This window comes from Schistocerca piceifrons, chromosome 7 (genome assembly GCF_021461385.2).
Source record: "Schistocerca piceifrons isolate TAMUIC-IGC-003096 chromosome 7, iqSchPice1.1, whole genome shotgun sequence".
In the NCBI taxonomy this organism is placed as follows: Eukaryota; Metazoa; Arthropoda; class Insecta; order Orthoptera; family Acrididae; genus Schistocerca; species Schistocerca piceifrons.
The window spans coordinates 503635724-503650901 of NC_060144.1; the positions used below are offsets into that span (position 1 = coordinate 503635724).

The 15178-nt window shown below is 43.8% G+C and overlaps 1 non-coding gene across 1 annotated transcript; it reads right to left on the reverse strand.

The window, feature by feature from the left end:
• Positions 1 to 1858: 1858 nt before the first annotated feature.
• Trnap-ugg lies at positions 1859 to 1930 on the reverse strand. The gene has a single exon. It is a non-coding gene; the product is annotated as a tRNA-Pro (tRNA).
• Between the last annotated feature and the right edge of the window lie 13248 nt (positions 1931 to 15178).

The following is a 15178-nucleotide window of genomic DNA, read 5'->3' on the forward strand; positions in this document are numbered from 1 at the left end:
TAGAGGTACCAAGAGAATTGTATTACGATCAACTAACATCAAGGCCTTGACTCACTTGTATACAATTATGCCGACTGTTAATCTGGATAGTAATGTGGCTGGAAAGTTTTTTATTGTGCTGTGGAAAATTGGAGTTGGTATGTCCCTTACGATTCTTTCTCGTGTGCGTTATCTTGCAAGGACAGTAGGAAACATTTACGTTACTGCAAGCAAGAGTGGTAAAATGAGTGCAAGAGAACTATAACTATGGTATCAGCATTGCTTTTGGCCAATAGCTCGTCAAAATAACTTGTTTTTGCGATTCCTGGTCTCCTTGTAAAAATTATACACCTTCAGAGCACTTCTGACAAGTGTGTGACATTGTAATTCATATTGCGTGGAACCGCTGGAAAAACTGAGCCCCTGGATGCGTATTTTATCCGTGCCAATAAAATATATTATCTCACTGTCTGCTACTACGCCTTAAAGGACAGCCAGTTTCACGATAAGCTCCACGGCAGTTTAGCATTCGCCTGCATGCCATTACATACCAGCAATTCTCATCACTCCGTTACGCGAATGTAATTCTATATGCATTCTTTAAGAGTGGACACCCAGCAGAAGATCCCGCACAGTTTGTATGTAACTCCCGAGGAGTTCGCCTTCGATCTTGATGGTGCGAACCTTTGTGATCACTGTGATGCGTCATTTTTCGTTCTGTGTTCATGGTGCAAGTTAATGTTTCATTCTGAACATTTATTGAATGTCGACGATATCAATTTTGTGAAGTGCGATACTTCCATCCAATACAAGGATGATCTCTACACCTCTCTGACACTTATTTTCTTTTGCCCTCCTGATGCACACAGTGATATTTTTCCTGTCATAATTCTTAACACAAGACTTTCAAATAGGGTTTACTGAAGCCTGAAACTTGCGACATCGCTCTCAAGGTACTCCATGTAAGATAGCCAGTCTAGAAACTTGGTATACGTCAACGGAAACTATTCAGCGCTATGAAAAGCCATCATACGACTGGAAGTTGCTTTTACTGAACTGAGTAACGCCTTGGATGTAGTGCAACATGTGCAGAGTGTGTTGCGTCGAGTTCGTAGGCATGTGGTCGACGAAGTGAACTACAAATTCTACAGTGGAATCCTGAATATTGTACAATGCTCAAAATTAGTGACAGGCTTTCTGGAATGTCACATAAATTGGAAGACAATGAACCAAAGCTGGCATACAGTGACCTCGCAGCCTACAAATACGCTCCTGTGATGTGGAGAGGAATTTTCCCAAGTACAAAACTATCCTCAGCGACAACTGCATATCTTTGAAAATGGAAAACCTGAAGATGCACCTTGCGATCCAATGCAACTCTGTAGAAACTGAAGTTTTACAGGACATAGTAACTAACTTGGCATACTTTAAATAAGTGGTGTGCAGTAGTAAAAACGTGGTTTTATTGTTTGGGTAGGTGTTACTATATGTCCTCTTGGTTTTTTTTTCTTTCAAACACACGCAGATATGTCAAAAATAAGCGCTGGTTAGATTCAGACACTGCAAAAAGTAGGTACAATGCTCACAGTTTTTCAGATGTGAATTTTGAATTGCAAGGTATATAAAAAAAAGCCAACAAGGGCATTTTTAAATAAATTGATTTAAAATTATATTTCATTTTTAAGGTCATAAACGCTTGCATATTTCGCTGTTTTTTAGCTCATTAAAATCTGGGCCGAATTATAAGTATATTCGATGCTCGTATATTGCGATTTACTATTACAATTCAATAGTTGCAACACAGAAAAGCAAGGGATGACGCACAGTTTTATTGTTTACAGAGAAGAATACGTCTAAAAAGGAAGGTTAAAATATTTAAGGGCTCAGCCGGGATTTGAACCCGGGACCTCCTGCACCCAAAGCAGGAATCATACCCCTAGACCACTGAGCCCGACGAAGTTTTACTGCTGCATTGAGATACTACCCACTGAGGTAGAAGGAGCATTTAGAATTGAATTGAAAATTTACGTTTGTTTGTCGCTGAAATTTTTGGGTTTAGCGCTTGAACATACTATCTCCCACGAGAGTTTGCACCACTGTGCCACAGACTCTAGACTGGAGTAATGAGGTGCGGTACAGGAATCACAACGTACCAAAAGGCCTACAGCAAAAGTATTAAATTGTTGTAAGATCAGAACACAGTGGTAATCTATGTTCTTCTGGGGTGCGGTTGTTTCAGACCACTAGTTATACTGATCTGCGAGACATTCTGAATTACTTTTCTTCTCATTTCACCTCAACCGCTAATCTCTCACATTCTAATATCTGGAAGAAACGTCATCATTCCTTTTATAACATGGCTCCAAGGAATAGTAATTTGTAGCTGTGTTTGTTTTTTGATGAAAATGTTAGGCTGTCAACAGTATACCATATGCTGAGCTAAAGAGTAACAGATGTGAGAAACGCAATAACAAATGTCAGGTGGAAAGGTATTATTAAGAGAACACAAAGTAGCATCGGAATCACAAGATCAGATATAGGGAATATTTTTACAATTATTCAATATAATTCAACATATTCCGGTTTATTGTAAGTTAACTAATTCATGATACAACTATATTATTAATCACAGGTCTATTATGACAAGTATATATACGTTGCTTAAATAGTCCTTGTGCACTCATAAAAAAGTTTACTCTTAATCCAAAACCAATATTAATCTGTTGTATGTCCTCAGGATATACAATGGCTGTAGTTTCGCAACGCTTTCAGTCGTTCAGAGTACCAACATGGTAAGGCCAGATTGCTCCTTGACAAGACCGGCTGCTGTTCCGACTTCAGGTGCTTAGTCTACCAACCATTTAAAAAATAATAAGTTAGTAGATTTCGATTAAGTTTCAATGTACGTGCTGGAACATTGCATATATAATAAACAAACTCCCTTGAGAAACATAATAAATGAGTCATTCAGATCAGGTAAATTTCCAATGTGTTCGTGCCTCTGCTAAAGGAAGGTACCTCATACTGAAGGTACAGAAACATACCAGCTCCTTTCTCTATTGGCGCCATTCTAAAATAAATAATAGCATTGCAGCAACAACAAAAACAATAATATTAAAATTCAAAGATAGTCGAATGGATCAGGATAGATATACATGGGGAAGAAAAGCATTCCCAAATAAAAAGACTGAGAAATGAACTGTATGGAGCAGAGCTTTGACTCGAATCTGGTTTGGTAACATGAGTGTGACCATACTTTGTGCTTGTGATAAGTAATACTAATAAATTAGTTATTGTGTTCGATCGTGATTAATTTCGTTCCGCTAATGCCAGATAACTACACAGGTTACCCAGAGGCAGCAGATACTTCACAATTCTGGATTAACAGCGTGATGTGCAAAACTGGACCTTTGCCCACGCTGGTGAATTTACATCACCAGCAAGAAGCGGAGTTTTTTAATCAGAACTAAGACTCAGACGGCGAATTGCATCATTCCGTCAGCACAGGACAAAACTAACTGGAGGAGGCACGAAGCTGCACGGACGCTAGAGATAATGGGAGACCAAGCTGCGAGGGTAGAAACCAACAGCACCTCTCGAATTGTGTGGGCACAAGCATATCCAATGGTGCCACAGGCCATCAAACCTTCTTCAAAATCTCACGTGGGGGACACTTCCTCGATCAGACAATTTTTTCGAAGCACACAACCACGCCGGATTCCACCTTGCCGGATCATTATTTAATGTTTCCGCTCGCCTTTCACTGCGTCCGTAACACCTGCACAGCCGAGCGAGATGTGCACCGAGTACTATCGCGTCACGAGTATGGAAGTATGGAAGAGACTTTCACGTCCGAATTTAGCAGAATGATGGCCTTCCGACAAGTGGTTAGCGGTAAGCCACCGAGATTAGGAACCATTTCAAAATTAGAATCATCCCCGGCCGGCCAAACAGATTAGGGTATCAAATAGTCCAAGTAATTCTACGGGGTTACGGAATAAAAGATGATACACAAAAGTTCTAGTTGCCTCTCCACACACATCAAACAAGTATAACAGGACAAAAAAGGCTTATTACGTTTGTCGAAGACAGCTGAATGATAAATATCACAGTTCTCGTACGAAGAAGAAATTGAAACAATACACCCACTCAGCTGTGAAGGCACCTTAGACAAGCTGTAGGATCCAACATCTTTTCAGATGAAACCTTGTGGAGAGTGTGGATACTCAAACTTCCACCGTAACTGCAAACCACGCTTATTTCAAGAGAACAGAAACCTATGGAGGTCAAATTAGACTTGGCCTATAGAACCCAAACAATATGTAAGTTACGTAATGAGCTCTATTCGTGCCGGCCGGAGTGGCCGTGCGGTTCTAGGCGCTACAGTCTGGAGCCGAGCGACCGCTTCGGTCGCAGGTTCGAATCCAGCCTCGGGCATGGATGTGTGTGATGTCCTTAGGTTAGTTAGGTTTAATTGGTTCTAAGTTCTAGGCGACTGATGACCTCAGAAGTTAAGTCGCATAGTGCTCAGAGCCATTAGAACCATTTTTGAGCTCTACTCGACCATTAGATATATTCCTCGTGCTACGTAGTCAGCTACGTTTGTACGGTAAGAAGAGTGTGGGCCCAATGAAATACGGGCACTTACGAACTCGCCTGAGGTCGGTCATGCGAGATCCGAAGAATCGCGGGATTCACAACGATGATGCGGCACGACGGTGAACTGAGCTATCACGGAAGCAGCCGACCCCTCACGGCTGTAGGACATTGCCCTGAGATGTCGCCCTCGAGGAGGGATCACAACGCACCACATCGCGTACCGGTGACTTACGTCCTCGACAAATATGTCGGTATGAAGAGAAGTATGGCACAATGCTGCACAAATGTTTATCAGCTTGCGATTTCAAATATCAGCAACAACCGTCTATTACAGGTATGGTGGATGGTGTAAGGCAAGATGAGAGCAGGCTATGAGGTGCAGAATGCAAAAACGCAAGATGAGAGCAGGCTATGAGGTGCAGAATGCAAAAACAAGCTCTATCAGCCTACGGATACCAGACTTTTCGTGTGGGAGTGGCTGTCAGGCTGCCAGGTCCTGACAGACTCAAGTTTGGCAGTCAGCAGCATACGACAGGAACAAAGTCGTCCAGTCAGCAAATCAATGAGGGCTTTTCTACACGCTATTAATGACACACCTGTTTGTCATTGTGTAATAAGACACCTAACAGTGGATAACGGACTTCAGTGCAGTGGGTCTTTGTGGTAGCGAATGTGTCAGTGCCAATACTGGGGTTAGATTTTTCTCCGCCACTACCAACTTTCACAAGACTTACCTATGGGAGTGATTAGATGTACTACAATAGGACAATCAGTGCAGTCGTTGAAGGCTATGGGTAGTACTGGTAAGTAAGTTCAATGAGGGCTTTTCTACACGCTATTAATGACACACCTGTTTGTCATTGTGTAATAAGACACCTGACAGTGGATAACGGACTTCAGTGCAGTGGGTCTTTGTGGTAGCGAATGTGTCAGTGCCAATACTGGGGTTAGATTTTTCTCCGCCACTACCAACTTTCACAAGACTTACCTATGGGAGTGATTAGATGTACTACAATAGGACAATCAGTGCAGTCGTTGAAGGCTATGGGTAGTACTGGCAAGTAAGTCCTGATAAATAATATGAAACACTGTATCAGCACTACTAACAACAAATTACAGGAGGAGTCAGACAGAGAACACAGCGTTACATTCAAACGTTGTAAGACTCTCCAGTCTACCAAAAGCATGGAGAGTTGCACCAGATCGACGTCGAGCAGCTAAACGAATGGTAGAGGAGCCCTTTTAGGCAAAAGTAGTACAGTCTTTAGCCAGCCAATAGGCTTAGTGCCCAAGAAAGACAATTCTTTTAGATTAAGTGGAGATTACCAATCACTAAACTCCCTTATTGTACTGGATAGATATCCTATTCCCAATTTAAGGGTTTCTTCACATGCTCTGGCAGGTGCAAATATATTTAGTGTGATAGACCGGAAGGAGGTCTTCCACCAAATGGCTTCAAAAAACATACCCAAAACGGTGGTTATAACCCCCTTTAGGCTTTCTGAATTTGTGTCCAGATGTGGCAGCGTGTTATCAATTCAATATCCAAAGGATTTTCGTTCTTTTTTGGCTATTTCAATGATATAATGGTTTCCTCAGAAACTGTTGAAGAGCGTGAAAGACTCTCAAAAATTATTTTTGATACTCTTCAGAAACATGGCCTCATCGTCAATGAAGAGGAGTGCCTACTTCGGAAAAATGAAGTAAACTTTTTGGGTCATTCAATAAACAGTACCAGAATTAAACCCACAACTGAACAGGTTGGAATAATCAATTCCAGGCCTAGACCTACAACCTTCCAGGAACTGCGCCGAGTTGTAGGGACAATTAACTTTTGTAGGAGATATTTGTCACTAGTGGAGCGATTTCAGGCATCTTGGACGGATGCATTGGTGGGAAAAGATAATCATGGGAAACATGTGCTTCAATGGACAGACAGCATGCAACAAGCATCTGAGAAAATCAAACTCAAGCTTACACTACCACATCCAGTGGAGCGTGCCCGATTATTTCTGACAGCTGATACAAGTAACATGGTGACTGGCTCAGTATTGCATCAGATACCTGACAGAAAAGAATAGCCATTGCGATTCTTTTCAAAAAAAATTAACTATAGCTCAGTGCAGTGGCATTCATTTGACTGTGAAATGGGAATGGTTTACGAGGCCGTTTGATGTTTTAAGGCGGACCTTAAAGTACGAAAACTTAAAATATTTATGTAACAGCACTCCCGAGTGGAGGCGAGCGGGAATCCCACTAAAGATTGTTCACTTCGATCCGTTAGGCACTTGTATTTGATCAGCCAATTCTCCATGGACGTAGTACAGAGAAAAGGGGCGAATAGTACGTTGGTGACTACCTTTCCAAAATCAATACCCAGTCAGCTTGCCTCAACTGCGGCGACCTCACAGCATCACAAGAAAACAAACACTCCAACAGCTGTTAAAAACAATATAACGAATCTAAAATTAGAAAGGCGGCAAATGAATTGCACAGTAAACTACATATAGCGTGAAATATCTTTAGAGCGCCGTTTGTACCCAAAATACATAGGAAAATCGTCTTAAAGAACATGCACGGATTGGCTTATCCAGGAATACGCCCATCTGTTGATGGGACGTTTGTATGGTCTGATATAAAAAAAAGATTTCAGACTTTGGACCTAGGCATGTGAGGAATGTCAGAGGTGCAAAATAAGACGGTATTCGAGACCAGCTTCATGCACATTTGACATTCCAGCTGATCGCTTACGGCATGTACACCGGGATTTGAGTGGCCCTCTTCCTGTGTCAGGGGGATTTACATATTACCTTATCAGCTGTTGACAGAGTGTCAAGATGGGTGAAAGCCACTCTATTGCCTGACATCACATCAGAATCAACAGCAAAAGCATTTATAGAGACGTGGATTGCATGCTTCGGATGCCCCACAACCACCACAATGCGCCAGGACCAACATTTTCAGTCGGCCCTGTTCTCAAACCTTTATAAAATAAGCAGAATTAAACACTTTTGAACCATTGCCTGCCACCCTCAAAGCAATGGGTGGGTAGAGCGGTAGCGTCACACATTAAAAGCCATGTTAATGTGTCACAGGGAAGTGTGGCTTTAATCTGATCTTAGTGTTTTATTAAAAGAGAGATCTGCAGTCAAGGAGGACTTACAAGTCTCCTTGACGGAAATTCTGTATGGACAAACACTAAAGCTACCAGCAGAGTTTGTCAAAGCAGAGGCTTTGCTGGATTTCATCGATTTGGCAGAACTGTTACAACATGTGGAACTGCATATTGCCAATATTCATACAACACCTCTGCAGTTTCGCGATATTCCATGAATGTGCGTCATAAAGAACAGAAACACTGTGATTTTGTAATGTTACATGATGATACAGTAAAGCCATGGCTCCTACAGCCATTTTTGGGTCTACACATAGTGCTACACTGAGGAGGTAACAAACAGAAGACCATCAACAGTTTCAGTACTTCGGCAGAAACCGGCGTGGACACTGCAAGATGGAGACACAGCACATGCATCAGCTACATTAACCTTACAGGAAGAGTTGCATGATCTATACTAAGCGCCGCATCATCCCTAGCACAGCAACAGTTGACGCGACAAATTAACAATGGATGTTGGCGAAGATCACTAGCCCTCTTGGAGGACTATTTCGTTGAATAGGTTGAAGAACTATTATTCAGAGTGCAAAACTGTGCCATACTGATGTTGTCAAATTTTTTATTTAAATTAATTGCCGTCTAAATGGCGAAGAGACAATTTTAAACATATGACTGCCACCATTCTTGTTGCTTTATTTTCTCTTACAGGTACATTCTACAACTGAAGAAGTAGTTACTTTATACTTGTGTATAACCAAAAATTGTTTCGTCATGTCATATTATTCAGGTACATGATGCAGAATCTTTAGGGAATAATCAGCTAGATGATGTCACTGGCTTTGCCACAGTTGATGTGATGATTCTTCTGAAAGTCCTGTCAAACTTTAAATTGTCACTGAAGGTTACGTTACGTATGTAACAATTATATATTCAATTATATAACATACAGTTTTTATCTTTCTTGACATACTAATTGGCGTGCAGAATTGTTGAACTTATGTATATATTTATTTGTTTGTGTGTGTGTGTGTGTGTGTGTGTGTGTGTGTGTGTGAAGAAACACATTTATGAACTCCAGAATGAGATTTTCACTCTGCAGCGGAGTGTGCGCTGATATGAAACTTCCTGGCAGATTAAAACTGTGTGCCCGACCGAGACTCGAACTCGGGACCTTTGCCTTTCGCGGGCAAGTGCTCTACCAACTGAGCTACCGAAGCACGACTCACGCCCGGTACTCACAGCTTTACTTCTGCCAGTACCTCGTCTCCTACCTTCCAAACTTTACAGAAGCTCTCCTGCGAGGAGAGCTTCTGTAAAGTTTGGAAGGTAGGAGACGAGGTACTGGCAGAAGTAAAGCTGTGAGTACCGGGCGTGAGTCGTGCTTCGGTAGCTCAGTTGGTAGAGCACTTGCCCGCGAAAGGCAAAGGTCCCGAGTTCGAGTCTCGGTCGGGCACACAGTTTTAATCTGCCAGGAAGTTTCACATTTATGAACTGCTCAAATGGTTAGGTTCAACTACTTACACTATTAGGGTTACTGGAAATTTTGGTGATAAACATATCAGTAAATTAGCCTAATATGCCTAATTTCACTCACTGCTTTCATATGGCATCATATTTTGTGGTAATTCATCATTAAGAGAAAAAATATTCATTGCACAAAAGCAGCGCACCCAAGATCACCTTGCAGACATTTATTTAAAGAACTCGGGATATTCACAGTACCTTCACAATACATGTGTTCACTTATGAAATTTGTGATTAATAACCCATCCCAAATCAAAAATAATAGCGAAGTGCATACTACAACACTAAAAGAAAGTATGATCTTCACTATTCCGAGTTAAATCTGGGTTTGGCACAGACAGGGGTGAATTATTCTGCCACAAAAATCTTTGGTCATTGCCAAATAGCATTAAAAGTCTGACAGATAGCCAACCAACATTTCAAAATAAATTTACTCCTCCTGCTCAGTATGTGGATTTTTAGATATGAAGTAGTAACATTAACAAAGTATTGATTATATTTTGTAAAAGAAACATGTTAAACTAGAACGTTCCACATCATTACGAAATGTCGTATTCATGATCTATGGAACAAGTACTAATGTAACGTAATGTGTGTGTTCAAGCATTTCATGTTTCATTGTTCCACTAACATGTCGTATAGCGTATGATGGAAACACTACATGGACAGTAGTACATCTCCCAATCACCTAGTACTCTACACTGTGTGGCAGAGGGCTATGTAACAGCAACAATAATATTAAAATTCTAAGATAATTGAAGTGACAAGTATCGATATATGGAAAAAACAAACCTTCCCATGTAAAAAAAAAGAATGAGAAGTCCACTGTCTTTAGTAGATTTGGTAGATTTCTGGTTTGGTAACATGAAGGAGAGTGAACGTGTTTTGTACTTGTTTGTTTTTATTTGGTTTAGGGCGCAAAAATACCTAGGGTCATACGCGCCAATGTCAAAACTACAAAACACGAAGACAAAGAGAGGAGTTAAAAACGACTATACGTCAATCCTAATCGACGAAAGAGAAGAGAACTAAACACAGAGACGTGGAGAAAGGTCTATAAAACACGCCTTAGAGAATCGAAGGTCCATAACCAAAAATTAAGAGGTCTTGGCTATATTGCAACGACGGATATAAAGGAAAACGCGGTCGACAGCGTCGTTCGCTAAAACGGCCGATAGCTCAGACGCAAACACAAACGGGGACATAAGCGGTTAAAAACAGGGCATTCCGTCAGGAAATGACGGACAGTTAAAACTTGAGCGCAATGTCCACTAAGTGGTGGGGGAGCACCACTTAACGAATGGGGATGGCTAAAAAGACAGTGCCCAATACACAACTTAGTTAAAATGATCTCCTCGCGGCGCGATGGCCGAGAGTAGGTCGTCCAAGACGCTGGGAGAGCCTTAATAATCCCCTTCCATGAAGGGAAGACCAGTGGTGATGTCAAAGTGACACCACCTGCTGACAGATGGCAACACGGAGATCATTGGAGGGAACTAGCGGACTGAGGTACTAGGATTGCTGCCTTGGCAGTAGCGTCAGCAGCCTCGTTTCCTGCCAGACCGACGTCACCAGACACCCGCATAAACACCACTCTGGCTCCATCAAGAGTGAGCAAGTGACAGGTTTCCTGAACCTGTTGCACTAAGGGATGGACGGTGTGGCGAACACAGAGGTTTTGTAGGGCGCTGAGAGCGTCTGAGCAGATGACGCAATTGAAAAGCCTGTGTCGCTGGATGTACTGTGTGGCCTGATACAGGGCGAAGAACTCTGCTGTAAATACTGAGTAGTGTTCTAGAAGCCGATACCGAAAAACGTTGGCGCCAATGACGAAGGCACACCCGACACCACGGTCAGTCCGAGAGCTGTCAAGTGCACACGAAGGAACTAAAGCGAAGTTCTATGCAAAGGTCGTGAAACTGAAGGCGATAGAGCGAGGCTGGAGTAGTGTCCTTAGGAAGCTAATGAAGGCCAAGGTGAACACGGGCCGCCACACGAAGTCAGGTTGGTGAAGGGACACACCCACCGGGGAAGTTGCAAGGCGCGTGAAGTTAAACTGCGGGAGCAAGAGTCGAAAGCGAACTCCAGGAGGTTACAGAGAAGGGGAACGCGCCCCATACTGGTGCTTAAAGAAGTCATCGAAGAAGGAGCCATAGGATGGGTGGCCATGCATGGCAGACAAACGGCATGCATATCTGCTGACGAGAAAGTCACGGCTGTAGGACAGCGGTGGTTCAGGAGCTTCAGCATACAGACTCTCGAACGGGCTAGTGTAAAAGGCATCAGTGGCCAAACGGATGCTACGATGGTGGATAGTATTGAGAGGGTGTAATAGGGCTGGACGTGCAGATGCATAAACGAAGCACCCATAGTCTCGTTTCGAACTAACAAGAGACCGGTACAAACGTAGGAGGGTGGCTCGATCTGCACTCCAGGAAGTACCAGTAAGGACATGTAGGACATTGAGGTACCGCATACAGTGAGCTGCCAGATAAGACACGTGGGAGGAACCACAAAGATTCCTATCAAGCATGAGCCACAGGAATTTCGTAGTTTCAACGAATGTAAGAGCAACAGGCCCAATATGGAAAGACAGTGAAAGAAACCAATGGCGCCGCTAGAAATTCGTACAAACGGTTTTGTCATTGGAAAAATGAAAGCCACTGTTGATGCTCCATGAGAAAAGACGATCGAGACACCGCTGAAGACGGCGCTCAACGAGACGATGGAGAACTGCAATAGATGGCAAAATCCTTAAAGGGAGACGGAAATACCTGGCGAGCGACAGGCCATTATAGGCTTAATGGCGATAGGACGGAACCCTGAGGTACACCGTTTTCCTGGATAAATAAGTCCACCAAGGCACAGCCCACATGTACCCTGAAAACTCGGTTTTTTAAACATTCCTGAAGGAAATGGCGCAGGCGGCCACAGAAGCCCTACGTGTAGAGAGTACAGGGGATACCAGTCCTCTAACAGGTGTCGTAAGCTTTCTCCAACCCGAAAAACACGGCCACAGTCTCAGATTTCCACAGAAAACCATTCATGACATCGGTGGACAAAGTGACGAGATGGTCAACTGCAGAACGGCGCGCTCGAAATCCACACTGTGCAGTGGTTAGTAAATTGCAAGACTCGAGCCACCACACAGCCGGGCACACGAATCATACGTTCCATTACCTTGCAAACACAGCTGGTGGGAGAAACGGGGCGGTAGCTAGAAGGAAGGTGTTTGTCATTACCCGGCTTACGTATGGGTATGACAGTTGCTTCACGCCAGTGTTTTGAAAACGTGCTCTCTGCCCAGATGTTGTTGTACGTGTTAAGCAGAAAGTGCTTGCCCACAAGAAAAAGGTGCTGTAACATCTAAATGTGAACAGCGTCTGGCACTGGGGCAGAGGATCAGGATGAAGTGAGAACATGATCTAGCTCTCTTATAGTAAAGGAGGCATTGTAGCGCTCACTATTAGAAGAGGGGTATCGTCCGAGCCTTCTCCAATCGTTTCCGATGGAGGGAGGCTGGGTGATAGTGGGAGGAGCTCGAAATCTCTGCAAAATGGGGGCCCAAGATGTTGGAGATAGCAACAGGGTACACGATGACATCGTCTGCTACTGTTAGGACAGAAATTGGGGAATGGATCTTGGTCCCAGAGAGCCATTGGAGGTTGGCCCACACGTAGAAGAGGGAGTGGAACTGTTAAAAGAACTACTGAATGTAATCCAACTAGCATTTTTGCTATCCTCAAGAATGGGAAGACACTGTGCACGCATCTGTTTATAATGAATGTAATTTGACATCGTAGGGTGATAGTTGAAAACGCGGAGAGCACGTCTCCGGGCGCAAATTGAGTCGCGGCACGCCTCAGTCCATCAATGGTCTGATACATGGCATGGTAAAGAGAAATTCTGAGGAATGGAACGTTCTGCGGCTGTAAGGATAACGTTTATAAGACATTCCACCTGGTCATCACAACTGGGGAAATCTTGTTCGTCGAAAGTCGCCAGGGAGGAGTAAAAGCCCCCAGTCGACCTTAGTGAGTTGCCATTTGGATGTGCAGGTAGGTTGGATACAAGTCAGCAAACGGATAGCACATGGGAAATGGTTACTCGAGTATGTGTCAGAGAGAATGGACCACTCGAGAAGATGGGCAAACTGGGCAGTGCAGAAGGATAGGTCCAAATGGAAATAGGTGTGTGTCCAGTCTGAAAGGAACATGAGTGCTCCTGTGTTAAGGCAGAAGGTCAGCGAAGAGGACACCTCTCGAATAGGTTCTCGGAGAACCCCAAAGGGGATGGTGTGTATTAAAGTCACAGAGCAGCAGAAAGGGGTAAGGTAGCTGCCAAATAAGCTGGAGGAAGTCTGTCCTAGGAATATGATATGATGGAGAGATGCAATAGCACAAAGGGAAAATGTCAAGTGAGGAAGGAAAAGGCAAACTGCAAAAGCCTGAAGATGGGTAGTCAGGGAAATGGGCTGACTGTAAACGTCATCCAGTACAAGCAGCATGACTAACTCATGAAATGGAATGCTGACCTCGGGAGGAAAGTCAAAACGGGCTGGGAAGAAATGTGGAAGCTCGAAGCTATCATGAGGACCCAATTTTGTTCCCTGAAGGCAGAGAACAAATGGATGCTGCGATTCTAAGAGCTGCCAAGTGCCAGCCTGTGAAGATTCGCTTCTTCAGGGCACAGAGGCAGGAGAATCATGTTCCATGAGGTCTACAGCAGCGTCGGTTTCCTTCTGCTGCCAGCCTACGGCGCCCAATGCAGGAAAACGGTTGGTGGTGCGTAATGGCGACATGGAGGCCGGCCGGGCGAGGGTATCACGAGGCCACAACGTCGAAGAGGATATTCTAGTCAGTGAGGGAGATGACCGTTTGGCATTGTTTGACTTCTTCAAGCCTTTCCTGTTAGCAGATTAAGACTCAGGTGTTGTTTGGCTGGGGAGACATAAGAAGTCTTCATGGGAGTATTCCTTCTGTACTTTCTGGTCAGCCAGTTGTGTAGCTGGTGACTTCGCCCTATTAGGTGAGACTTTGATGGCTTTTTGCACAGCTGGACGAGCAGACGGCGATGCTACCACGACGTTGGGCGATTTCACAACCTCAGAGCTGAAATTGAGGTTGCATGTGTGTGTGGCCATGTCCTTCATGGAGCGAGATGTAGCAAGAACAGTACGTAAGTACCAGGTGGTAGAATGCAGGGTTTGCGACTAGCCAATAACTTGTGAGTGACCGGGTAAGGTACTTTTTTTCCTTTACTCCGATCTCCTGGACATCCTGCTCATCGAGAGGTATGGGACAATCACGAGAGAAGATGGAATGGTCGCCATTGCACTTGATACAGCAGGGAGAAGGAGGCAGACAATCAGCCTCATGTGCATCCCTATCACAGCTTACATATTTGGCCAGGTGTCAACAAGACATTCCAGTGTGGTTGAAACAATGACACCGATAGCAGCACATTGGATTTGGAATGTATGGTCGAACTGTGATAACTTCAAACTGTGCTTTGACCTTGCACAGAAGTACCACTCTATCAAAGGATAGAAAAAGGGTGCGTGGGCACTAAGGAGGCATCTACCTTTTTCATCACCTGATAGATGGCAGAGACACTCTGATCAGAGACGTACATTTGGATTTTGGTCAGACTGTCGAGGAGGCTTGTGTAAATAACACCACAGAAAGAATTCAGAGCTCTATGGGCCTCGGCACAAACAGGAATGCCGTGGAGAGGCGAAGCAGCAAGCAGCTGCTGTGCTTGAGAATCAGAAGTAATCTCCCAAACCAAAATGCCATTGCGTAAACGAGAGCAGGATTTCACAGGGCCAGCAATTGCATCAACACCTTTCTGAATAAAAAACAGATTCACAGCTGCAAAGGACTGACTGTCTTCAGTACATGAAATCACAAGGAACCGTGGTGCAGCTGGAAAGGTCTGTGAATCGTTAGCCTCATTCTG